Source organism: Chanodichthys erythropterus, chromosome 8 (assembly GCF_024489055.1).
Source record: "Chanodichthys erythropterus isolate Z2021 chromosome 8, ASM2448905v1, whole genome shotgun sequence".
NCBI lineage: Eukaryota > Metazoa > Chordata > Actinopteri > Cypriniformes > Xenocyprididae > Chanodichthys > Chanodichthys erythropterus.
The window spans coordinates 28,421,886-28,435,956 of NC_090228.1; the positions used below are offsets into that span (position 1 = coordinate 28,421,886).

The 14,071-nt window shown below is 38.6% G+C and overlaps 1 long non-coding RNA gene across 1 annotated transcript; it reads right to left on the reverse strand.

Moving 5' to 3' along the window:
* Positions 1-3,550: 3,550 nt before the first annotated feature.
* LOC137024670 (uncharacterized) lies at positions 3,551-13,545 on the reverse strand. Its single transcript, XR_010895730.1, has 4 exons — positions 9,089-13,545; positions 8,622-8,883; positions 7,678-7,713; positions 3,551-4,648 (listed from the first exon to the last, which is right to left on the reverse strand). It is a non-coding gene; the product is annotated as an uncharacterized lncRNA (long non-coding RNA).
* Positions 13,546-14,071: the final 526 nt, after the last annotated feature.

Consider the following 14,071-nt stretch of genomic DNA (forward strand, 5'->3'; position numbering starts at 1 on the left):
AGTGTAGCTACTTAGTAATTGGAGCATAGGTTTATTTTTTGATGTATTTTGCATAAACCCTTACTGCAAAAAGCTAAGTTTTATCATCAAAAAAGTTCCTTTATACAAGAAGAATCTCGGCGAAATCCTGATCCAATAGTGAAGGTATATATATAGCTATAGGAAATTGATAGCGCCTCCAAATGCCTGTCATATAAAGGATTATATAATATAACAACAGAAAATGTAGAAAATCATTGAGACAAATAAATTACTTTATTTAATTCTGGAATAATAAAATTTATTTTCAGTTCTTCAAAGCCAGTCGTTATTTCTTTGCACAATGGACAATGATATAAAAACCCTAAAAAAACCTACAAGTATATTTTAGTATGCTTAAAATAACTTCATAATGCTTCAATAATAATGTCTATATTTTGGCATGGTGACAGTCAAGTGCACTGGGAATAAGGCTCCAGTTAGAATTTGAACACACCCTCAAAGGCAGCTGAGATATAGCTCCTCAAATTGGGCCAAAAGTGCAATTTCTTGTGAAACTTTTGTCACATTTGTCAAATTCATGGGTCCATAACTTTAAAATGCTAAAGAAAAAATGTCTGAAAATGTGCATGGTGACAGTCAAGTACATTAGGCAAGGGTGTAACTTTGGTTTGAAAAGTGGGTGGGACACACACCCTCTAGGGGGGTCCGGGGGCATGCTTCCCCGTAAGAAAATTTTGTACATTTTAAAGATAAATTCATTAATCTGGTGAACTTTGAGAGTTCAAAATAAAGAGCTCCAAACCATGTTCAGTGTTCAAATTGAACAGAGAAAAAGTCTGTGCATTGAGTTGTACCTGGATCCACTGTTAAAAATAAATCAAATTCTGTGTTAAGCATGATAATATTGTAACATATCACACTGAAGTAGGTTGCTTATAAATGAACTTTTATTTAAAATGTTCCCTTCAACCTTAAATTGTAGGAAAACACTATTATCATAATGATGAAGGCGGCCGCCTTGCAACTCACTAAGTGAGTTGCAAGAGTTTTTTTTTTTTTTTTTTTTTAATTATTCATATTTGAGTGTACCTGATATAGTTAAGACGTTTAAAATTGTCCAAAACAATCCCGCATCATGTTGAGGCCCTGTTATAAAACACGTAACAGTATTACTTTAGTTAAGGAGCACAAAAAATGGGACTGTCCCCGGAAAACGGGGATGTCTGGGTCACCCTAAAAGTGGACTCGTTTTCATGCTACACACAATGGGTCTCATCCATGAAACACGAGCAGAACGAATTTTTGTGTAAATCGCGTGTAAAGTGGTTCTGGTGTAAATTTTCAGATTCATTAAAATGTTCGTATTTTCCAAATGTTAGTTGGTACGAAAGAAATCTACACCTGCTCCCAGCCACGCGTAAATAGTGCGTTTAACATCTGAATGTTTTGCTCATTAATAAGGCTGCATTTTAATTCACCTTAATAAGGTACATACGTACACAGCATTTTGAAAAAATATTATAAATAGTAATTACATACGTTTTTTCTTTTTACTTTGATTGTGAGAGCCAGTAATAGTATCTGCAAACGGAGCACTTTAATCAAATAATTAATTGATTTCAATAGGGCTGGGCAAACTAATGGCCCCGTAATTGTTATGGAAATTGTTTCCTATAAAATGGCCAAAATCCTTCGTTTGGTGTCATAATACGATGCCCATATATAGTTGTCAGTCGGATTTAATGGGCGGGATTTATGGTAATTGAGAATGAGCGTGCACGCGCGTCCCATTTACGACTGATTGGAATTCATTAACACACACACATTTCACTATCACTTCTGACGTTTACGAAGTATTTGTGAATCAGGAGAAGAGTTTTCGGGAAGGTCTCTTTACGCGCAAGTCACTCACATATTCACTCACATATTTACTCGTATATTTACGAATGTTTCATGAATGAGACCCAATGTTCTTAGGCTACATTAAATATTTAGCTAACAGTCTAAATAAGAAGTTACATAGCAACAGTGTATGTTAACGTTAGCTCAGTCAAGGCTAACATCAACAGGTGTAGAAAGAAAATTTGATTATCCTGACCTGAGCTAATTTACTGAATCAACCAACTTAAAGTCATCTGTTGCTGTTTCCGGCGTTTCATCGCTGACTGTGCCGCAACCGCGATACCTCCTCATATTTCAATGAGCTGCTTTTAGAGTGGGTACACGACGTTCCTGGACGCAGACGCGCGCATCTACCCAGGCAGGCTCTCTGTGTTCTGCTCCGTAGTTAAAAATCATAAACTAGTTTGAAAGTGGGGGGGACACAAACAGGATTTTGAAAAGTGGGGGGGACATGTCCTTCCTGTCCCCAGTGGAAATTACACCCTTGTTTCACAATCATTTTCGAACCGATCAGAGGATGAGTCGCCAACAAAACTGGCAAGGACAGGGATAGGATGCGTGGTCATCTGATGTTTGGTTGGTGTTGATGTTATATGCAAAGGACCACCCTGAAATCTACAAGAAACCAAGCCATAAATAATTTGTCAGGCCTGTTTTGAAATTATCTTAGTTGTGTAGTTCTTAAAAAATGAAACACATCAAGCAGGGATACTTACTTGTCAAGCAGAAATGTGTCTGACTCTGCATCGGTTTTTAATCCTTTCAGGACAAGTAGCTCCCTCCACCTTGGAAAAGCCGCTCCGATATTTGCCGTTTTATTTCGGGCTAATTCTAATTCTTTCTTTTTGGCTTTTTTATCATCGTCATCTATCTTTTTCCGTTTACCCATCTTTATTTTTATGAGCAGGTGCCACTCGAGGAATTGGCAGTTTGGATAGTTTTTCTGCCATAAGCAAAGCTGCGGCACACCGGTAATCTTGAATTTGAACGCCTGTACGCGCTGTGCATGAGAGGAGTGTGATCAGCATGCACGCGAGCTTGATTGACACTGCTAAGACACTCCTCCTGACTCTGATTGGTTGTTTCTTACCGGGAGCGGTGTATTTCTGCAAATGGCAATAGGGCTACTGGGAGGAGCCAGAGGAGACTTTTTGACAGATTATCTGTCTCATATTCTACTGTCAGGACATAATGACAGGTTTAACAAATATGTAAAAAATACATTTTTACAAAAGTTACCTACTGCAGCTTTAAGCGTCATTTAAGTTAATAATTAATGATTTTTACAACGAAAGTGATTTAATCAAAAACCTTAGCTCTTCATAATTGAAAATGTTGTTTTTCTGATAGTGTAAAAGCTACTTTATGTGATGTATTTAATGTAAAAACATTTAATTTACATGATTAAAAAATTATTATATGTTGTGTATGTATAATTTTTCATGTAAAATTATAAGTTGCATAAAAGAAATAAACAATGAATCAGTTTTATTTAAACGTGAACATATGTATAAAAAAATAAATAAATTGCATTGCAAATATATGTATGCAACTTATGCATTTTATTTTTAACTTACATAAAATAAGCTGTACAGAAATTACGCTGTTTCATTGACAAAGTGACATTTAAATAATATTTATATCGACACATTTTAATGCACTGTATTCTGTTCTTGAGAAAAGTGGGGGAAAAGCAGCCTTTGAAGTGCGATTCACCGCGGCACGAGGAGGACTGACGTAATTCAATAGCGACTTCAAGTGCACCCTCTCCGTTTCCCAGTGGAATGAAGTGCCCATAGACATATAGTATAATGTTTATTATATGTCTATGGAAGCGTCCATCTCAAGACACTTCGCGGTCTACACTATCCCACAGTACATTGTGCGCTGGTGACTACAGGAGTTCAGGTGTGAATTCACATAAATGTCAGATATGCCCTGTGTTCACCAATATCTAAATCAAACTGTAATATCCATGATGTCCAAAACGTCAGTTTTTCATAAATACAATATCTGTCTCTGAGATGGAGTGCAGTTGAATAAACCCTAAAGTACTGTACTTTAAATTTAGACTTAAATACAGAGTAAATTTATAAATATGAATGTATATATTTTCCAAGTTAACATTTCATTTAACATAAAAAACAAACAAGGTTAACTAGTTGCTAACGATATAAAACTAACATTACATAGTTTAACCATACATATTTTGGTCCAGTATCCTGTCGTGAAGCATGTCAAAACCCAATAGAAAGTCATAAAACTTTAAAATGCAACACAAACATCAACTGTCTCTGTCTGTCACACAGCCGCTACCCATGTTACAACGCTCGGCTCATTGTTGCCACGTCTGGGATTGGGATATTTTTACACTTGTGCTGTGATTACACTACTTTTGGGATGGTTTTGTTGCACAGACTGTAGTGAAAATGTATTGCTTGTACAAGCTTTTATTCACATTAATAAATACCAAATTTTGTATAAAAACAATTAAATGTTTAATACACTGGTACACATCATTCAGCAAGGAAAAAGAACAAAAAAACAAAACAAATTTATGACAAACCGCAGGGCTCCAGCAGGGCACAACCATACGTGTGTAGAAAAATATATAGCCACTACTTGCAATGCACACTCCAAATACAGCACAAAAGCCACGGCACTCAAAAGGATAAATAAATCACCAGGAACCACGGAAGAATGCCCACTGCCAGTCACACCCTTGAAGGAGACCCTGCAGCTGCCACGGAAATAAGATGAAAAACTAAAAGAAAAAGAAAACAGCATCAGTCAAAAATATACAATAATATAAATACACAACATCCAAAGGAAAATTGGGGTAATTCACCCAAAATAAAAGAAAACAAATAGTAACAATAGTCGTGCTAGTCCTGCAAAATAAAAACCTTTTATTAATTACTGAAATACACATTTGATGAGAACGAGATTAAATGTAGTTGCAGTAAACTCTGTAATAATCCGTACAAATGTATCGGATGTCTACTGGGGTGCGTTTCCCGAACAACGATGTAACTCGTTGCTGAACTATCATAGTACGATGCATCGTTGAACAAATCAACTAGCTAGTCATGACTGTTTCCCAAAACCGTATTGTAGCAAACCTGTCATTCAAACACGCTAGTCACACAGGTGGTGAGAAATAACTTCTTTAAATGAATCCGTTTGAGATCGAATTAATGCTAGAATTTCTGCTATAAATTACAGACATGGCATTAGAGGACTAATTTTCATTTTCCTCAGTTATTTTGCTTTATTTCCAGATTAAATCAAATGCTTGTTCTGGCGTACTAGAGCACGTACACACCTGCGCACTCTTCAGAAACGGTGCTTTAAATCTCTTGACCAACTAAAATATATAAATGACATTTGTATATATTCGAAATAAAAGATATACATTATACTTAATGTCAGCTTGCTTATTTTGCCCAAGATAATGATTTATTAAGTCCACATGTCATAAAAACAAGAAACTACACTTCTAACCACAGCGCGAGAGCTGTCGTTCAACCACACAAGTTTGCGAATGTTTGTTTGAACAATGGTTTCGGGAAACACCAAATTGTTGAACAATATAAGTGACGACGGAACTTGCAATGTTAGTTGGCTAACGATGCTTTTGGGAAACACACCCCTGTTTCGCGGAGCTGATTCTGGAGCCAAGAACTGATAGTGCGGCTTGATCTTTGGTTGACCAATCAGCGGAAAGGGGCGTTTTATCCCCGCCCATGTAGAGATCGAATATTGAAGCCGTTTATCCATTTTGGTTTTATTGTTTTTCCATTTGGCAGATCAGAACAAAGTGTGATTAAAACAAAAATAAAAATATGAAAAAATGACTCGAGATTTGTTTATTAATTCTCATGAGGAGGGTCGAATATGTGATGAATGTTTTCTTCGTTTTTCCGTTTGGAAGACAAAAACGAAAAAAATTATCCGAAGGTACACGGACCCCTCGATATCAGCCAATTCAGCACTGCCGCCATGGACAGCACCTGGTAACATCACTTAAAAAGATATACCTTAAGCATCCTCCTAAGGGATACTTTGGGGAATGCGCCTATATCTTCAGTTCGTAGCGCACCAAGAGACAACGTTATCGGGAAACCCAGCCCTGATTGTACACAGACTATTTAAAATGAGCAGTGGAACTTTTTCTGTATTTGGTTGACTGTGTTTTATTTTGACAATAAACAGGCTGCGATGTCAAGTTATAGTCGGCTAGCTACTAAAACTGATATGGCGCCGGCACGTTCACTTGCATTTTCTTATAAAAGCGTAAACAACTTAAAATACTCAGACATTTATGGTCATAAGAGTAACACCATTCGAATCTGTGTAGATATAACTATTACTGTAACTATTATTTGTACTCACACAATAAATCATAGCTTGAAAAATAAAGGCAAGCAATGCCTTATTTAACTAGGATGCCACCATTTAACATGCTAGATCAGCTTATTCAGCCCTTATATTTTGTCTTTTTTATATAACCTAAAGAAATAACATATTTAAATTGCCGTTTTATGAAAAATAAATAAATAAATAAATTTTTCCACTTATGCCATCTTTTTAACAACGCCCTTACCTTTACTGACAATAAAGTGCGGCATTATAAGCTCAGTGAATGTGAGTATGCTCTCTCTCATATGACCTGCACAGGGGTGATAGGCTAACTGAAGTGTGTGACTTGAGATGATAGACCTGCTGCAGAGTTCTGTTCTAAAGAAATAGGGCAGCTTAGTAATATAATTTTAAACTAATAATAATGTAGGATGCTCTCTCTGTGTTTGTGTCAGAACATGGGTGCTGTATACAAACTATAGTAAAGCTGTATTTTGACTCAGTAGCTTCTGCAGCACGAGCACAAGCATCTAGAGCCTGCTATTGCCGTTGTTGTTGGTGCTGTTTTGTGGTGTTAGCGTGTGGGTCGACACATGGGATGATGATCATCGTTTCAGAAAATATACGGATAGGCTGTCCACACGAAAAGGGATTTATCCACTCTGGGACCCGGATTAAAAAAATAGCAGTTTCACATTTTGAAAACACCGGATTCGTGTGGACGATAAATGCCTATCCGATACAAAATTTGTGCATTTTCACAAAAACGCATCTCCGTGTGGATGGGGCCTAAATGAACTTCATTAAAACCACACAATTACTGCACATTCTGTCCTAATTTAATTGTGTAAAATCCACTTATGTAAATATGTCAGTTTTTTTAAATGTTTCATTAATTTGAATGAATTATTTTTAAAAATCAGTTGATTCAATGACTCGCTCATAAAGACTTCACTTGTTTCGTTACTGGAGGAATCAGTGTTTTTGAATGAATCTCTTAAATGAACGATTCAATGACAAATACATTTTTCACGTGTCACCACCTGGTGGCGTAACGATGCGATAGATACAATCTTTTTTTTTTAAAGTGACAAGTAACTTTTAAAAGGTGATTTACTCTATTTTGATCAGTACCGTAGACATCAGTGTTTATATGTGAACTAAACTTTTATCTCATTGCTTCTGTCATAATTTGAACATTTGTAAGAGAGAAATAACGTTCTTATTGTTTTAAGAAAAGCAACTGTGTGTGTGTGTGTGTGTGTGTGTGTGTGTGTGTGTGTGGTTGAAAAGCTGTTTTAGATAACTGGCAAAGCCTATCATTGTATTTCATGGAGTCTGTCATTATTTATCAGTGTTTTGTGTCAAAGTTTCACCTTCTATAGGAAGAACATTGCTTTTTTGCACCGCTGCTTTTTCTCAGTGACTTACATTGTATGGAGTTCTTCCTGGTCCTGGGATCAGTTCCTGTGGAAATCAAGAGACACGAAGAGTGTGATTATAATCAAGAGAAAATCATCCCTGCATCCATTACAAACATATTTCTAATATGAGGATCTACATGAGATGATGGAGGATCATTTCTGAGAGCAGATGAATCTCTGAGATCTTTTTGAGCTTCTCTGCGCAGAAATCCTCCAACACAGAAGATATTTAGAGAAATGTCTCTGCTGTTTACAGAGCCCAAATCCTGACGCAACCACTACTGAGGGTTCGATATTATTACTGACACATCACCATATTGGATTTGGCTTCTGTAGACATGAACTGATCACAGATCTGATTAGAGAGGGAATGTAACCATCTGTGACACAACCCTTAAAATCTGTAAACTGTGAGAAATAACATGGAAATTAAAGGGAAGAATTGTGATTGAATAGATTTGAGTTTTAATCTCAGACATCCATCCATATTCTTTCTCAACGAGACACTGACTGATCAATAAACGTGTCATAATCATTTGATTAGCCTATATTATAATTCTACTGTTTATTATGAAAACTTTTATGTTTGGTTTTAAATACTGATATCACACTAAAAAACACTTAAATTCTTCAAAACACATTGTTATCAGGTATTCATTCAGCTCTTGGTATCAACAGAATCGACAGTATTTAAATTGGTGATTTCAGCAGTAAACATGGGCTGCAATAGACTCATGTTAGTGGTGTTAGAAGTGACCCAGTGTTGATGTCAATCTCTTCTCTCCTTCAGTTTTGCTCACATTTCCCCTCTTACAATTGCCATGTTATTTCTCACAATTTTGAGATTTAAAAGGTTGTCATGTTTTTAAAAACATTTCCAATTTTTCCAACAATCACTGAATTCCAGGCAACAATGGCTGGAAAGAAGCGAACCCCCCATTAACCTGTTACCTTGCTTGTGTTTCTTCTCCAACTGTTCAGCCAGATGGTTCTGGTTCATCTTCCTCAGGAGGACCACCGTGATCTTCACAGCTTCTTCTGGTCCAAAACGCCTCATCATCAGGTCCACTGTGTCAGGAGATCTGCCTTCTCCAGATCAGCCCTTTTAACACAGTAATGTTTCTATAAGTGCCATTTAAACCTCTTGTTTATCTGTCTCTAGATCATCCAGAAGCTGCTCTGAAACAGACGCCATCGTCCTACTGATTCACGTCTGTAGGACAAGAAGACACAGAAAGTCATCTGATTTGTGTTAAACAGCTATAATTACTTGTAAAGATTAAATGGCCTTTGAGTTTCATTAATGAGCACAAACTATTGTGATTCACAATGTTTCAGTGTCTGATGCTGAAGGTCTGGAATCAGTGAGAACTTTGAATCTCCATAGGACAGTATTTTATGAAGCAGTATTTACTTACCGTGAAAAACTAGCTTAATGTTCGGTCTTCAGTTATTCAAGAAGTCACGCATGAACATTTGTGCTGCTGGCTTCTGTGAGCTGCAAGCTATGTTTTTTATTTTATGCACATCCACAACATGGTGTGTCCAACAACAGTCTACTTGTTCGTCTCTCCACTACAACAGCATCACACACCAGGAAAGGTTATACTGCCACCTTGTGGTTACTCAATAGAATGCCCATCATTACATCCCCTTTCCAAAGTTATAAAACAAAGGTTAATGAAACAGCTCTTTTTTTTTTTTTTAACTTAACTTTGTTGCACAATACAAGTACCTCATAAAGAAATAACAATAACAATAACAAGGCACTTTACTCTAAGCAACAATGTAAAACATTATACTTTTTCAATAAGTCTCTCAGGTGGTTTTCTAGGTCTAGTAGACCTTCTGATTGGTTCAGTCATTTGAGAGGCTGTGGTATTAGGCTCAGCTTGGTGTGCATTTGGTGTATCATTTTGTTTTTCAGATTCAGTTTCACCGTGTTTGTCATTGTCCTCATGAGTCTTTAACAGACTCCTCCTGTTTCTCCTCACTTTATGTCCATCCTCTGTTTCCGCAACGTAAGATCTAGGTCCGACTTCACTGAGCACGGTCGCTTTTCTGTCCCAGCAATTAGGTCCCTCGATTCTCACAGTGTCCTTTTCACAAAGAGGTTCCAGACTTTTTTTTAGCTCTGTCATAGGCCATTTTTTGTCTGATTTTGAGTCTCTTTTTGTTGTTAATCCAGTTGTTATCGTCTCGTCCTGGTTGCAATTGCGGTAGTGTGGTGCGGAGCTTGCGACACATAAGCAGCTCAGCAGGGGACGCTCCACACTCCAGAGGTGCAGCTCTTTAGCTTAGTAAAGCAAGGTGAGGATCAGTCTTAACGTCCTTGGCTTTCTTCAGTAGTCTCTTAACAATTTGTACTCCCTTTTCAGCCTGACCATTGGCTTGTGGGTACAATGGGCTTGAGGTAACATGCTTGAATCTGTAGTGCTTTGCAAACTCTTTAAACTCTCCACAGTTATACTGCAGACCGTTGTCACTCACAACACATTGTGGGATTCTGTGTCTGGCAAAGAACCCCTTCATGTGCACTATAACAGACTGTGCGGTGGTGCTGGAGAGTTGTGCAATCTCAGGGTAGTTTGAGTAATAGTCTATAACAAGAAGATAGTCCTTGCCACACAGATGAAATAAATCTGTGCCCACCTATTGCCAAGGGGCAGTGGGAAGGTCGGCCACCAGCCAATGCTCCTTGACTTGTTTGTAGTGGTGTCTGAGGCAGATGTCACATTTCTCAATCATTTCCTCTATGTCCTTGTTGATACCTGGCCAGTAGATGGCTTCACGTGCTCTTCTCTTACATTTTTCCATTCCCAGGTGTCCTTCATGAAGACGGTGAAGCATGTCCTTGCGCATGGTCTGTGGGATAACAATCATGTTCTTTCTCAGCAGGAGTCCTTTTGACATACACAGCTCTGCTCGCACCGGGAAGAACTGTGGGCAAACTCCTTTCGACCAGCCGTTGTTTACACAGTGAGACACCTTGTGTAACATGGAGTCTTTTGCTGTCTCTTTAACAATCTGCTGCAGTATGGTGTCTGATGCAGGCAGTGAGGCAGTGACCATGTTGATGTGTGTTTCAATATCTTCTGCTGCGGTGTTCTCAGCTGTGCCACTGTTGAGTTCTGTTGCTCTAGAAAGTGTGTCAGCAAGCACCATGTATTTACCTGGCGTGTATATTAGGTCAAAGTCATAGCGCTGCAATGTCATCATCATGCGTTGGATTCTGGGCGACATGTCATTGAGATTCTTTTCTTTATGATCAGTTTCTGCTGTGAATGTGGGCAGTCCATAAACATAAGAGTGAAATTTCCCACACCCAAACACTAGGCCCAGCGTCTACTCAATCTGAGCATAGCGTTTCTCAGTCATTGATCTTGATGCATATGCTACAGGTTGCCATTTTTCTCCAGTCATTTGTAGCAATACGGCTCCTAGTCCGTCTTTGGATGCATCAGTGGAGACTTTGGTTGGATCAAAGTAGGTTAAAACTGGTTCAGCAGTCACAGTTCTCTTTAGTTCTTTCCATTCTTTTTCATGTTTTGAGGTCCACTCGAATGCACTGTTGTGATGCAGCAGTTCTCTGAGGCTTTTAGTTTTTGAGGAGAGATTGGGAATGAACTTACCCAGAAAGTTAACCATCCCCATTGCTCGCAAAACTCCTTTTTTATCAGTTGGAGCCGGCATATTCAGTATGGCTTGCACTTTTGTTTTGTCGGGAAGCACGCCTTTTGCTGTGAGCTTGTCTCCTAAGAAAGTCATTTCTGTCACTCCAACAAGACATTTCTCTCTTTTTAGTTTTAGTCCGTACTTTTTCACTCTCTGTAACAGCTTCTCAAGTCTCTCCTCATGTTGTTGTTTTGTGTTTCCCCAGACAACTATGTCATCAATGTACACACGTGTTCCTTCCAGACCCTCTATGATTGACTCCATAGCTCTGTGAAAGATCTCTGGCGCTGATTTTATGCCAAATGGAAGCCTCAGAAAACAGTAACGCCCAAATGGTGTGTTAAAGGTGGTGTACCTGCTGCTTTCTGGGTCCAGTTTCAGCTGCCAAAATCCATGCGAGGCGTCTAATTTGCTGAAGTACTTTGCACCGGCCATGTCACTCAGAATTTCTTCTCTCTTTGGGATTTGATAATGTTCTCTTTTAATATTTTCATTCAAATATTTAGGATCTAGGCAGACACGTAACTCAGGGGAGTTTCTTTTTTTAACACGTGATGGAATTTACCCAGTCTGTGGGCTCTTCCACTCGCTCGATGACTCCCATCTGTGTCATTCTGTTCAGTTTCTTTTTTATGTCCTGCTTTAAGAGGTGTTGGCACTCTCCTTGGGGCATGCACTACAGGTTTAGCGTCTTCCTTGAGCTGTATTTTGTAAGTGTAAGGTAGTGTACCATGCCCTTTAAAGACAGTCGCATATTTGTTCACAATACTTGTACTACCTTCGCTTTGTGACAGTCTTTTGTTTTGATTGTCTATTTTTATGCTGTCACTGTTGATCTGGTATATCCTCTTGACTAGTCCAAGATCTTCAGATGCTTTGTCTCCAAGGATCGACTCGTGTCCACTTGGCACTATTGTAAACATCAAGGGGTGTTGTCTGCCTTTTGCAGTCAATTTGAGCCTACAACTACCCATAGTTTTTATTGGCTGATTGTTGTATGCTTTTAATGACATTGCCTTGTCTGCAACTCATTTTGGTTTCTCTTCAAGAGCTTTCAGATCATTTTCATTGATCAAGTTAGCTTTGGCTCTGGTGTCAATTTTGAAGGTTACTAGTGTCCCATTGACTAACAGAGGTGCAGTCCACTTATCATCTTTTAATGCACGTACAGCATGCTCTGTGTCACTTGCATTTTGGGGCTGTACGTAGCTTTTCTCACACGACACCATTTTGATGAAAAATGTCTCGCTCAAATCATCAGTCATCTGGGTCATCCTGCACTATGTGTATCTTTTTTCTGGTATGACACATTTTCGCATAGTGATTTTGCTTTTTACACTTTGCACGTTTTTCCAAATGCAGTGCATTGTCTCGGTCTGTGCGTTTCACCACACTTCTTACAGTCAAACTGTTTTTGATCATCGTCTCTCTTTTTGTCTTTTTGATTGAACTTGAACTGTGATTTTCCTTTCATTTTCACTACATTCACGGACTCGCTTTCTTGGTCATATGGCGCCGCTTGAAAAGTAAGAGCATGTTGCTTTGCCAGCTCATTAGCTTGACATATTTTTATTGCACTTGCAAGTGTGAGATCCGCTTCCCTCAACAGCTTTTCTCTTAGCTTCTTTTCATTTGTCCCAAAAACAATCTGGTCCCTTATCATTGAGTTTTTTAGATCACCAAAGTTGCAAGACTGAGCTTTTATTTTGAGATCGGTGAGATAATTATCAAATGACTCACCAGGCTGTTGGAGACGAGAACGAAATACATATCTCTCGTAAGTTTCATTTTTCTTTGAAAGACAGTGTTCATCAAACTTCTTTAGGACCTCGTCAAACTTGTCTTTATCGTCGGGTTCATTATATACAGAGGTGTTGAATACTTCAATAGCCTCTGCTCCTGCAATGGTTAGCAAAAGGGCTATTTTTCTTTCTTCCGCCCGACGATCAACTCCAACCGCGGCAATGTAGAGCTGAAATTGTTGCTTGAAGGTTCGCCAGTTCGCGTCCACATTCCCCGTCATTTTCAGCGGAGTTGGTGGTTTTACTGCGTCCATCTTGCATCAGTTCTTTTCCTGACCCTGTTCCTGGTACCATGTAATGTTCGGCCTTCTGTTATTCAAGAAGTCACGCATGAACATTTGTGCTGCTGGCTTCTGTGAGCTGCAAGCTATGTTTTTTATTTTATGCACATCCACAACATGGTGTGTCCAACAACAGTCTACTTGTTCGTCTCTCCACTACAACAGCATCACACACCAGGAAAGGTTATACTGCCACCTTGTGGTTACTCAATAGAATGCCTATCATTACAACTAGGACATTTGTAGGCTTCTTGTTCCTCATCTGAACTGGCTTCTCAAGAAAAAGCTCTGAAACTCATCTCCGGGGAAACCAGATTTTCAAGACATACGAGAGAACGCCTTTGGGGAAAATCACAGCCTGCTATCAAAAAACACATACGTCTCATCTGATGCATGCAGTAGACTGAGCCAGACAATCAGCCATTGTTTGGAGTGTTTGAGCGAAGCTTTCACACCGAACTGGAAACGATTGATCACCTTTGATTCACGCCTGGATGTTAGGTTGTGCTGACCAAGAATGCATTTTTCCTTGTGTGTATCATTTAGGTTTTCCCATTTGGCTTTAATCTTCTCTGCTGTACAACAAACAACAGTAAATTAAGTTAAAGTTTGGTACTACGGCAGAAACACAAACCCTCTGTAA